A 13,958-nucleotide genomic window follows, 5' to 3' on the forward strand; every position below is an offset into this window, starting at 1 on the left:
CCTTACACTCACCCTGACAGTACATACCACCAAACCCTGCTCACCCATCCTGCCTGTGCACCCTGACCCATGCTGGGGAGGCGATGGCCTAGTGGTATTATAGCTAGACTATTAATCCAGGACTTTTGCTAATGTTCCGTGAACCCAGGTTCGAATCCTGCCTTAGCAGATTGTAGAATTTGAATTCAATAAAATAAAATCTGGAATTAATAATCTACTGATGACCACGAAACCATTGTCGGAAAAACCCATCTGGTTCACTAATGTCCTTTAGGGAAGGAAATCTGCCGTCCTTACCTGGACTGGCCTACATGTGACTCCAGAGCCACAACAATGTGGTTGACTCTCAACTGCCCTCGGGCAACTAGGAATGGGTAATAAATGCTGGCCCAGCCAGCGACACCCATGTCCCACAAATGAGTAAAAGTAAAAATGCCACCATGCTGATTAAGAGTTTTTTAAAAACTCGTTTGTGGGATGTTTGCATTGCCAGCAAGGTCAGCATTCATTGCCCATCCCATTTTCCCTTGAACTGAGTGCCATTTGAGAGGACAGTTAAGAGTCAACTACACAGCTGTGAGTCAGGAGTAGCATGCTGGGCCAGACAGAGAGGGACACCAAACTTGCTTCCTGATCACTGAACCAGACGGATTCATAATCCCACCACTTTTGACCTTGCCTCACTCTGCAATCTCCTGCAGTTCTCGCAAGCGTTTGCCAACTCTGCCTTCCTCCCATTCTGCTTTCTCTTGTGCTTCTCGCACTGTCTTCCTCCCACCGTCGGCAGCTGTTCTTTCAGCTGTCTGGATGCTAGACTCCAGAATTCCCTCCCTCCTGAAGCTTCTCCATCTCCCTCTCCCCCTTTAAGTTGTCTTAATTTTTTATTTATTTAATGTTTTACTCCATTCCTAAAGTTACAAAGCCAATGCTCAGAGTGGACCGGGCGGACCCAAATCCATCTCCTTGCTTGCTCCAAAAATCAAATTCAAATTCAAATTGAATCCAGTTCATGGTCCCCACAAGAAAGACAAACAAGGCTCCAAGCTGACAAGATAAGGCATTGCACCCTATCTTGGACTTGATCTTATCCAAAAGGCCTTGTCTTAATATCTCCTTTGTTGGTTGGTATCAAGAGGCTGTGGAGTAGTGGTATTGTTGCTAGACTAGTAATCTGGAGACCTATAGTAATGATCTATGGAACCTGGGTTCAAATCCCACCACGGTAGAGCGTGAACTTCGAATTCAATAAAAACCTGGAATCAAAATTCTACTGATAATCATGAAACAATTGTAAAAACCTGTTTTGTTTACTACTGTCCTTTAGGGAAGGAAATCTGCCATCCTTACCTGGTCCGTCCTCCATGTGACTCCAGATTCAGAGCAAAATGTGGTCTCTTAAATGCCCTCAGGGATGGGCAATCAATGTTGGGCCAGTCAGAAACTCCCCCATCCTCATTTAAAAAAAGCTTTGTCAGCTAGGATCCCCGTGTCTGCGTGGCTTTCCACCGGGTGCTCCACTTTCCTCCCACACTCCAAAGATCTGCGGGTTAGGTTGATTGGCCATGCTGACTTGACCCTTAGTGTCAGGGGGACTAGCAGCGTAAATACGTGGGGTTACGGGGATTGGGTCTGGGTGGAATTGTTGTCTCTGCAAACGTGATGGGCCAAATGGTCTGCTTCTGCACGGCAGGGATTCTATGATTCTATGCAGTTTCAGATGTTTTGCTGCACTGCAGGCGCCATCTAAATGCAGCCGGTATGCCGGCAGTGCCCAGTGCCTGCAGATGTGTCCCATAAATAATATTCAGCCCATTCTATGTGATTCTCACCCTTTGTAGGTTGCATTTTCTGTCTCTTCAAACTCTTACAAGACGTGGTGAGCAACTAATTAGTTAAATGCAGCTCCTGGAGACAAAGAAATATTTGGATTGTTTGGGTTCCAAACATGTTCAAATGTCTGCATACCATAATATTTTCAGTAATAGATTTAAAATGATGATATTTAATATAATTAATCATTGTACCATACAGTTCATCCAAGTTTCTCTCTCAAGAGTTGCCAAGCAATGCACCATAGCAACACTATCATATTAATCTGCCTACATTGAATATTCATCCTTATTTGTCATATAAGTTCTAAGTCTTATAGCTTGTTTTTGTTTAATCTCTTTGGTTACTGTTTGTGTTTTTCCGTCGTGAAACTGCAGCCAAAGTAGATCAACCAGTTATTCAAAAATATTGTTTCCAACTCTGGCACCAGTGACTCATCCTGATGTACAAGGCATTTTTTTAGTTTGTACATGATCACTTTTCTTTCTTTATGTCGAATTAAAAAGACTATTTGCTTACGAAAGGAGACTGATGCTTAATCATACATTCAGTAAGCAGGTTAAGCTTATTATTGTGAGCGGCATGGGCTTCCCATGTAACTGAGAACCTGGTTGGAACTTTCTGATTCCATCGTGATGTGCTGAGATATTCAAAAGCCCACTGACTTCAACAGGACTGGAAAGTCCAGCTGGCCGGAATGGCTGTAAAATTCCACCCTCTATTTCTGTCCTTCTCACATGGCTTTTCTCCCATGCCTTGCCCCATAACCTATGACCCTACACACACCAGCCTTTCTCTCGTTCCCTGATCCGTACACAGAAACATCAGTGGCTGCCCCTTCTGCTGCTGCACCCTTACCTTAGAATCGTACAGTGCAGAAGGAGGCCATTCAGTTCATCGAGCCTGCACCGACCACAATCTCACCAAGGTCCTATTTCCGTAACCCCACATAGTTACCCTGCTAATCCCCTGACACGAGGGGCAATTTAGCTTGGCCAGTCCACCTAACCCACACATCTTTGGACCTTCTCAAACCCTATCCCAGATGTAAGCCCAAGAATCGAAGCTGATATGGCCGGTGCCAGTACTGAAGGGGATGTTGCACAGTTGCAGGTTCAGTTGCAGCATTAACTTGAAGGCCCGTGCGCGTTTTTATCTACAGTGACTTTTCAGCCCATCGAGTCTGCACCAACTCTCTAAAAGAGCATCCCAGCTGGGCCTAGCCCCCTGCTCCCCATCCCCTTAACCCCACACATTCACCATGGCTAATCTACCAAACCTACACACATCTTTAGACATGGCCAATCAACCTAACCTGCACATCTTTGTACTGTGGTAGGAAACCGGAGCACCCAGAGGAAACCCACACAGATGTGGGAAGAACGTGCAACAGTCACCGAGGCCGGAATCGAATCCAGGTCCCTGGCCCTGTGAGGAAGCAGTTGCCACAGTGCTTTCTAAGGTGGGTGTAAAAGATCCCATGGAACAAGTTGAAAGAGTAGCAGGGGAGTTATCCCAAGGGTTCTGGCCAATATTTATCCCTTAATCAATAGCGATGAAACTGATTTTATCCTCAGGTTCCAGTTGCCGTTTGCGTGAGTTTGCCGGGTGCAAATTGTCCACTGTATTTCTTACATTGTAAAAGTGGCTACAATCGCACTGTGTTGAAAGGTTTTTGGGAAATTCTGAGGTTGTGAAAGGCGTTATATAAATGCAGTTTTTCTTTTTCAAAGATTCCCTTAAGATTCCTCCCTATTGCTCCCCCCCAATTCTGTCACTTTCTTTCTCCTCCCCCCACTGCTTTTTGCCTATACATTATCATTGACATACTCTGAACTATCTCTCCACATATTACAGAAATGTTAACCTCCTGTTATAAACACTGGATAAAGGTCATCTGAGCTGCTCCTGCTCTGCTGTCGTAACTTCACTGGAAATCTCAGCTAACCAAACAAAGAGAGTTTTAGCTACAGCAGCAGAAGGTGTGTGGCTCCGAGGAAATTGCCTTATTCCTTAAAGGAAGTAAAATGGTCGCAGCGGCAGGGCATGTGGATCACTCACAGAAACCTTGCAGAGCAGAAGAGGCCCCTTCAGCGCATCGAGTCTGCACTGACTCTGAGTATCTTACCCAGGCCCCTTCCTATCCCTGTAAACCCAATTATTTACCCCACTAATCCCCCTAACCTACAAATCTTCGGACATTGAGGGGCAATTTAGCATGGCCAATCCACCTCACCTGCATATCTTTGGAGTGTGGGAGGAAACCGGAGCACCCGGAGGAAACCCACGCTGACACGGGGAGAACGTGCAGACTCCACACAGACAGTGACCCAAGGCCAGAATTGAACCCGGGTCCAAAACACGGCCAATCCACCTAATCTGCCCATCTTTGGACACTAAGGGGCAATTTAGCATGGCCAATCCACTTAACCTGCATATTTTTGGACACTAATGGGCAATTTAGCACAGCTAATCCACATAATCTGCTCATTTTTGGACACTAAGGGACAATTTAACACAGCCAATCCACATAATCTGCACATTTTCGGACACTAAGAGCTAATTTAGCATGGTCAATCCACTTAACCTGCACATTTTTGGACTGTGGGAAGAAACCGGAGCACCCGGAGGAAACCCACGCAGACACGGGGAGAATGTGCAAGCTCACAGTCATCCGAGGCCGGAATTGAACCCGGGTCACTTGTGCTGTGAGGCAGCAGTGCTAACCAGTGTGCCACCCACTTTGATTTTGACCTAGTTTGATTGCATACTTTTGAGGCTTATACGGGATGATATCAGGGTTTGCTTTAGCACTTCAGAATGACTTTGACGGAATCATCGAATAATGCATCAGTGAGGGAAGCCACTTGGCCCCTCATGTCCGTGCTAGCACTTTGAAAGTGCGGTCCAATTAGTCTCATTTCCCAGCCCCTTTTCCCACCATCCCACAGATTTTTTTTCCCTTTCATGAATTTATCCAGTTCCCTTCGAAAGTTGCTGTTGAATCTGCCTCCACCAACCTGTCGAGAAGTGCATTCCAGATCATAACAACTCGCTGCGGAAGAAATATTCTCCTCATTTTGCCCCTGCTTGTTACTTTAAATCACCTTTCCTTTTCTGTTTGACAGCTGGGTAGAAACAGTCTAACGGGAGATGTCTATGTATAGGCAGGTGAATACTTAAATCACAGAAAATTACTTAAAAAAAAAAATATTTACTCCATCCTTAAAGTTACAAAGCCAGTGCTCAGAGTGGACAGGGCGGGCTTGAATCCATTCCTTCCTCCAAAAAACAAATTCAAAATCCTACTGAATCTAATTTAAGGCCCCGCAAGAGAGACCAGAAAGACCCAACCTGAGAAAATAAGGCAGAAAATGTAATCACTTGCGAGCTGTCCGCCACTGCATTAATGGCAACATTTGTGGATATGTCACAGCTAATTCATACATCATAAACAGCAAGGTGTACATGATTGGATGCTGAAAACATTGTTACATTCAGTATACACAGTACCTTAACATTGCAGCAAGATGTTATAATAACTATTCAACCAACTGCTTACTCATCGGTGCAAACACCCCATAGGATCAACATACTGGAAAGCAAGGCTCATAAACTCAACAGGAACCTTTTTGTGTCTCTCTTGTCTGCCCCGATTCTCTCATACCAGTGCTTATTCATCAGCGAAACAGTTACCCTCATTCCAGGTGCTTATCCTGTTCCCGTCTCCCTCCCCCTGCAACCACCATGGAAGTGCCGCTGCGTATATGTGGGTGGCGCGGTGGCACAGTGGTTAGCACTGCTGCCTCACAGCGCCAGGAACCCGGGTTCGATTCCGGCCTTGTCTGTGCGGAGTCTGCACGTTCTCCCCGTGTCTGCGTGGGTTTCCTCCGGGTGCTCCGGTTTCCTCCCACAGGCCTAAGATGTGCGTGTTAGGTGGATTGGCCGTGCTAAATTGTCCCTGCCTCAACCACTTCCTCCGGAAGCGCATTCCACATACGTACCGCCCTCTGTGTAAAAAAGTTGCTCCTCAGGTTCCCATTAATTCTTTCCCCTCTTAACTTAAACCTACCTCTAGTTCTCGATTCCCCAATCCTGGGAAAAAGTGCATTTACCTATCCATGCCTCTCATGATCTTATACACATCTATAAGATCACTCCTCAGTCTCCTGCACTCCAAAGAGAAAAGTCCTAGCTTGTCCAATATCTCCCTATAACTCAGTCCCTTAAGTCTTGGCAACATCCTTGTAAATCTCTTATGCACTCTCTCCAGTTTAATAACATATTTCCTATAGCAAGGTGACCAAAACTGAATGCAATATTCTAGGTGCGGCCTCACTAACGCTCTGTACAACTGCAACATAACTTCCCAACTTCAATGCCCTGGTTGCAAAGACTTTGTACTCTTAAAATATGCCTCGTTTACAAATGAATTATAAAGGAATCTGTTCTTGGTTCCGTTACCCAGTGACCAGAACTCATGCCCTTGCGTGAATACTTCGTCAGTTTTACTTTTCAAATGTTGTAGGATTTCATAAAGGAAAAATTAAAATCCTTTCACGTCATCATAACCAGGGAGATCATTGAAAACAAGTGATTTCATCACTCATTCGCATGTTAATTTGCATAACACTTTGAAGGTTAATATTGAGGATGTGGAGGTGCTGGCGTTGGACAGGGGTGGGCACAGTAAGAAGTCTCACAACACCAGGTTAAAGTCCAAGAGGTTGGACCAACGAGACCATGCAGACACTACGACAATGGATAAACACCGCGCAACAATTACCAGGCAGGAGTGTTCCCTTCCTGTCGGCACAGTAAGAAGTCTTACAACACCAGGTTAAAGTCCAACAGATTTATTTGGAATCATGAGCTTTCAGAGCGCTGAATCTCACCTGAGGAAGCAGCAGCACTCTGAAAGCTTGTGATTCCAAATAAACTTGCTGGACTTTAATCTGGTGTTGTGAGACTTCTTACTGTATCCCTGTAAACCCACTTATTTACCCCGCAAATCCCCCTAATATACAAATCTTCAAACACTAAGGGGCAATTGAGCATGGCCAATCCACCTAACCTGCACATCTTTGGACTGTGGGAGGAAACTGGAGCACCCGGAGGAAACCCACGCAGACACGGGGAGAATGTGCAAACTCCACACAGACAGTGACCCAAGGCCAGAATTGAACCCGGGTCCCTGGCGCTGTGAGGCAGCAGTGTTAACCACTGTGCCACCCACTTTGATTTTGACTGATTATTTTGATTGCATACTTTTGGGGCTTATACAGGATGATATCAGGATGGTGTTGGACTTTAACCTGGTGTTGTGAGACTTCTAATTTTGAGGACAAAGCTGTATTTCATGATTTCCGTGGGATTATTTACTGTATGAACCCCTGAAGTCTCCCCTGACCTGAATATTGAGTCAGCTGCTAACTCAGAATTGTGATTTATCACTGAATGGAATTACTTTGCTGCAACGCCCTTGGGCAAAATCATCAAACAACCCCCCGTCAATTAAGCATGTGTAATTTTGTGGCGGAATAGTTCTTGCAATTGTTGGGAGGTCTAGACAGGCTAATTAAAGCTCAAACTAAACATTTTTTGTTGCTGCAGGAGCTGGACTTGTTTCTCTCTGAAAGAATAGATGAAGTGGAATTGCAGTTAGTGCGGATGTGAATTTAAAGGGGTGAATTTTACAGTTTGATGCCTGTGTGTAAAACTGATTTCATGGGTCTCTTGTCTGCGATAGAAATAGTTCTGCCATCTTTCTTCATGTAGAGCCCTCTCTGACATGCTCTCGGGTGGTGGGTGGTGGGGTGTGGGGTGGGGGGGGGGAGGTGGGGGTGGGGGGGGGTTTGGGATTAACGTTAATTAGTTCAAGGTGGGCCGCTGGAGGTCCACATGCTAACCCTCCCTCAGCATGACAAACAACGGAAAGCTGGCGATGAGGGACCAGATGGAATTCATTTTTTGCATTTCATTTGTGAAAAATAAGGATCAGGCTTGAAGAAAATTGTGACATGTTTTTGGAACTCCAACGCCTGAATTTTCAGGAAGTCAAGCACCCGTCATCCGGAGAGTTCCGGGAATGCATTCCTGCCAGCTCCCACAGCCGTTATTATGCTCAGACGAGCATTGATTGGCAGTAGGCAGGATTTCAATCCTCACCTGGAAGAATCATAAAATTCCCACAGAGTCAAGCCGGGCATCAAACCCAGCTCCCTGGCATTGTGAGGCAACAATGCTAACCACTGTGCCGCCGTGCTGTCCGCAATCTCCCACTTTGGAGAGGTGTCGGAACATACGAAAGTCTGCTTTAATGCGCCATTAGGTACGGAAAGACCAAACAATAGTGATGAGTGATTTCCAAATCCAGGTGGTATGGCGGCACAGTGGTTAACACTGCTGCCTCACAGTGCCAGGGACCCGGGTTCAATTCCTGCCTTGGGTGACTGTTTGTGTGGAGTTTGTACCTTCTACCCGTGTCTGCATGGATTCCCTCCAGGTGTTCCGGTTACCTCCCACAGTCCAAAGATGTGTGGGTTAGATGGATTGGCCATACTAAATTGACCTAGTGTCAGGGGATTAGCAGGGTAAATATGTGGGGTTACAGGAGTGGAGCCTGGGTGGGATTGTGGTCGGTGGAGACATGATGGACAGAATGGCCTCCTTCTGTACTTTTTTGGATTCTATGATTCTATGAATTCGATGGTGAGCAGTTTAATCTGTTTGTCTGATGGGGGTGTAGAAGGCATTGGTGAAAACAACCCAATTATTAAACTCAACCTATTTTTAACAAATATTGGCTTAATGTGTAAATGCATGGGTACAGTACTGAGCAACTAATGTACTCAATCCTGGATTTAAATCTGGGTCCACACTGACTTTTTTGGTTGGATCCTGTCGAGGTGTGATGCTTCAATTAGTCACACACCCATCTTCCCACTCCACCCTGATGGGTGGGAAAACTGGAATTACCATAATTAACTACTTAGCAACTTCTGGAGAAAGTTGAGTCTTGAGTGGGTTTGGAATGAACTTGACTCATGCCTTCCACAGTCAAACAGCCCAACATTCTCTATCTTTTGATTTGATTTGATTTATTTTTGCCATATATATGGGATACAGTGAAAAGTATTGTTTCCTGTGCACTATGCAGTCAAAACATACCATTCATAGAGTACAGACGGGAGAAGGAAAGGAGAGGGTGCAGAATATAATGTTGCAGTTACAGGTAGGGTGAAGAGAAAGATCAACTTAATATTTAATAGGACCATTCAAAAGTCTGATGGCAGCAGGGAAGAAGATGTTCTTGAGTCTGTTGGTGCATGTTTTCAGACTCTTGTATCTTTTTCCCAATGGTCGAAGGTGGGAGAGAGAATGTTTGGGGTGCGTGGAGTCCTTGATTATGAAAAGTTAAAGTATATTTATTAGTTACAAGCTGGCTTACATCAACACTTCAGTGAAGTTACTGTGAAAATCCCCTAGTCGCCACACTCCGGCACCTGTTTGGGTACACTGAGGGAGATTTTAGCCTAACCAGCCAATGCACCTGACCAGCACGTCTTTGGACTGTAGGAGGAAACCGGAGCACCCGGAGGAAAACCATGCAGACACGGGGAGAACGTGCAAACCCCACACAGACAGTGAGCCAAGGCAGGAATTGAACCTGGGTCCCTGGTGTTGTGAGGCAGCTGTGCTAACCACTGTGCCACCTTGCTGCCCGTTAACTACTTAGCAACGTTTGGAGAAAGTTGTGCCTTGAGTGGGATTGGAATTAAATTGACTTTTCCGGCTGCTTTATGCTGGCTGCTTTTCCAAGGCAACGGGAAGTGTCGACAGAGGTGGGATCAACAGATGGCTCGGATGAAGAATTGGACTCTGTTTCTCTCTCCACAGATGCTGGCAGCCCTGCTGATTTTTCCAGCATTTTCTGTTTCTATTTCTCGATCTGGGATGGGCTATTGGGAACAAGCAGCTGGATAGGGGAGAACACTCAGCACAGGGACATTGCTTCTTCCTCTTCTTAGACAGTCTCTCAAGATCATGGGTCGCCTGCCCCTGGTTCTGAGTTTGAAGATGGCTTAATAGACCGATAAGTGGTCAGCAGACTGTACCATATACACCAAAGTCCTTTAGGAAAGGAAATCTGTCGTCCTTACCTGGTCTGGCCTACATGTGACCCCGGATCCACAGCAATGTGATTGACTTTGAACTCCCCTCTGAACAAGGCCAACCAGGGATGGGCAATAAATGCTGGCCAGTCAGTGACGCCCATGTCCCATGAATGAATTAAAAAACAACAGCGGGCGCTGTTTGAAAGGGTGAGTAGCTGAGTTCCCTGGGAGGAGTTGTACACCCATCCCGCTGCCTGGACTTTCCCCCTGCAGACTTCCGCCAAAGCCTCTCCAGGTGCATGGGGCCTTCCGCCAAATGCTCTTTCCCCATTTCGGAGGAATGGGTGAGGGGGAGGGATCCCAATGAATCAGAGAATCATAGAATCCTACAGTGCAGTAGGAGGCCATTCGGCCCATCAGATCAACACCAACAACAATCCCACCCAGGCTCTATCCCCATAACCCCATGTATTTCACAGAATCACAGAATACTACAGTGCAGAAGAGGCCCTTCGGCCCATTGAGTCTGCACCGACGCATGAAAGGTGGGCGGCACGGTGGCACAGTGGTTAGCACTGCTGTCTCACAGCGCCAAGGGCCCAGGTTCGATTCCTGGCTTGGCTCACTGTCTGTGTGGAGTTCGCATGTTCTCCCCGTATCTGCGTGGATTTCCTCCCTGTGCTCAGGTTTCCTCCCACAGACCAAAGATGTGTGGGTTAGGTGGATTGGCCTGTTAAATTGATCTGAGTGTCAGGGGGATTAGCAGGGTAAATATGTGGGGTTACAGGAGTGGGGCCTGGGTGGGATTGTGGTCGGTACAGACCCGATGGGCCGAATAGCCTCCATCTGCACTGCAGGAATTCTATGAATTGGAAGATGAACAGTTTAATCTGTTTATCTGACGGGGGTGTAGAAGGCATTGGTGAAAAGAACCCAATTCTTAATCTTAATCTATTTAAAAAATATATTGGCTTAATGTGTAAATGCATGAATACGGTACTGAGCAACTAATGTACTCAATCCTGGATTTAAATTTGGGTCCACACTGACTTTTTTGGTTGGATCCTGTCGAGGTGTGATGCTTCAATTAGTCACACACCCATCTTCCCACTCCACCCTGATGGGTGCGGAAACCAGAATTTCCATAATTAACTACTTAGCAACTTCTGGAGAAAGTTGAGTCTTGAGTGGGTTTGGAATGAACTTGACTCATGCCTTCCACAGTCAAACAGTCCAACATTCTCTATCTTTTGATTTGATTTGATTTATTTTTGCCATATATATGGGATACAGTGAAAAGTATTGTTTCCTGTGCACTATGCAGTCAAAACATACCATTCATAGAGTACAGACGGGAGAAGGAAAGGAGAGGGTGCAGAATATAATGTTGCAGTTACAGGTAGGGTGAAGAGAAAGATCAACTTAATATTTAATAGGACCATTCAAAAGTCTGATGGCAGCAGGGAAGAAGATGTTCTTGAGTCTGTTGGTGCATGTTTTCAGACTCTTGTATCTTTTTCCCAATGGTCGAAGGTGGGAGAGAGAATGTTCAGGGTGCGTGGAGTCCTTGATTATGAAAAGTTAAAGTTTATTTATTAGTGAAGAGGGGAAAGGGTTAATGTTTTTTGTGCTCAATGTATTTTGTACCTAAAAGGTTGAACTTTGTACCTGGAATGTATCACAAACATAACCCTTCCTTATGGCTAGTCTCCCCTTTGTTTATACTGCTCCTAGTAGTAGTATAAGCCATTTGTTCATGTCTTTCATCTTTAACGTTTAGTAGTATAAGCCATTTGTTCATGGTTCCCTTGCTTGTTGACATCATTCTGATAAAACAGACAGTTAAATGTAGATGTAGGGTTGTAAGTCTTACTTTTTCCGTAGGCTTGTGTATGATTTAAACAAAGGAAGCAGCTACCAAATGGTGGAGTGCGAGAATGGCCGTTTTGAAGGAGGACTCCCACTGGGACAGCTGCAATCGCACACAGTCACTTCAAAGGAAAGGCCGCAGGAAGAGCAGGGGGACCAGAGGTTGCATCTTGACTACAACTACCAGGTGAATTGTGCTTTATGACCCAAGGATACCAGTTACACTCTGGTTTATGATTAGAGACTATTAGAAGCTGTTAAAGGAACTATAATTTATGATCAAGGACTGTAAACTGGACTTTGCTTCATGACTTGTATTGGGAACCCTGATGTATAAAGGTCCACGCTTCTTGTGTTCAGAGAGAACTTTGGTTTCCGCTTTCAATTAGTTACAAGCTGGCTTACATCAACACTTCAGTGAAGTTACTGTGAAAATCCCCTAGTCGCCACACTCCGGCACCTGTTTGGGTACACTGAGGGAGAATTTAGCCTAACCAGCCAATGCACTTGACCAGCACGTCTTTGGACTGTAGGAGGAAACCGGAGTACCCGGAGGAAACCCATGCAGACATGGAGAGAACGTGCAAACCCCACACAGACAGTGAGCCAAGGCAGGAATTGAACCTGGGTCCCTGGTGTTGTGAGGCAGCTGTGCTAACCACTGTGCCACCGTGCTGCCCGTTAACTACTTAGCAACGTTTGGAGAAAGTTGTGCCTTGAGTGGGATTGGAGGGGGGTCGGGGGAAGGGGGGGCGGGGGTGGGGGAGGGGGGGCGGGGGAGGGGGAGGGGGCGGGGGAGGGGGGGCAGGGATCTCAATGAATCAGAGAATCATAGTATCCTACAGTGCAGTAGGAGGCCATTCGGCCCATCAGGTCAACACCAACAACAATCCCACCCAGACCATATCCCCGTAACCCCATGCATTTCACAGAATCGCAGAATACCACAGTGCAGAAGAGGCCCTTCGGACCATCGAGTCTGCACCGACGCATGAATGGTGGGTGGCACGGTGGCCCAGTGGTTCGCACTGCTGTCTCACAACGCCAGGGGCCCAGGTTCAATTCCTGGCTTGGCTCACTGTCTGTGTGGAGTTCGCATATTCTCCCCGTATCTGCGTGGGTTTTCTCCGGGTTCTCCGGTTACTTCCCACAGACCACAGATGTGTGGGTTAGGTGGATTGACCTGTTAAATGGATCCGAGTGTCAGGGAATTAGCAGTGTACATATGTGGGGTTACAGGAGTAGGGCCTGGGTGGGATTGTGGTCGGTGCAGACTCGGTAGGCCGAATAGCCTCCTTCTGCACTGCAGGAATTCTATGAATTGGAAGATGAACAGTTTAATCTGTTTGTCTGACGGGGGTGTAGAAGGCATTGGTGAAAAGAACCCAATTATTAATCTCAATCTATTTTTAAAAAATATTGGCTTAATGTGTAAATGCATGGGTACAGTACTGAGCAACTAATGTACTCAATCCTGGATTTAAATCTGGGTCCACACTGACTTTTTTGGTTGGATCCTGTCGAGGTGTGATGCTTCAATTAGTCACACATCCATCTTCCCACTCCACCCTGATGGGTGGGAAAACTGGAATTACCATAATTAACTACTTAGCAACTTCTGGAGAAAGTTGTATCTTGTGTGGGTTTGGAATGAACTTGACTGCAATGCCTTCCACAGTCAAACAGCCCAACATTCTCTATCTTTTGATTTGATTTGATTTATTTTTGCCATATATATGGGATACAGTGAAAAGTATTGTTTCCTGTGCACTATGCAGTCAAAACATACCATTCATAGAGTACAGACGGGAGAAGGAAAGGAGAGGGTGCAGAATATAATGTTGCAGTTACAGGTAGGGTGAAGAGAAAGATCAACTTAATATTTAATAGGACCATTCAAAAGTCTGATGGCAGCAGGGAAGAAGATGTTCTTGAGTCTGTTGGTGCATGTTTTCAGACTCTTGTATCTTTTTCCCAATGGTCGAAGGTGGGAGAGAGAATGTTCAGGGTGCGTGGAGTCCTTGATTATGAAAAGTTAAAGTTTATTTATTAGTGAAGAGGGGAAAGGGTTAATGTTTTTTGTGCTCAATGTATTTTGTACCTAAAAGGTTGAACTTTGTACCTGGAATGTATCACAAACAT

This window comes from Mustelus asterias, chromosome 25, assembly GCF_964213995.1.
Source record: "Mustelus asterias chromosome 25, sMusAst1.hap1.1, whole genome shotgun sequence".
Classification (NCBI taxonomy): domain Eukaryota; kingdom Metazoa; phylum Chordata; class Chondrichthyes; order Carcharhiniformes; family Triakidae; genus Mustelus; species Mustelus asterias.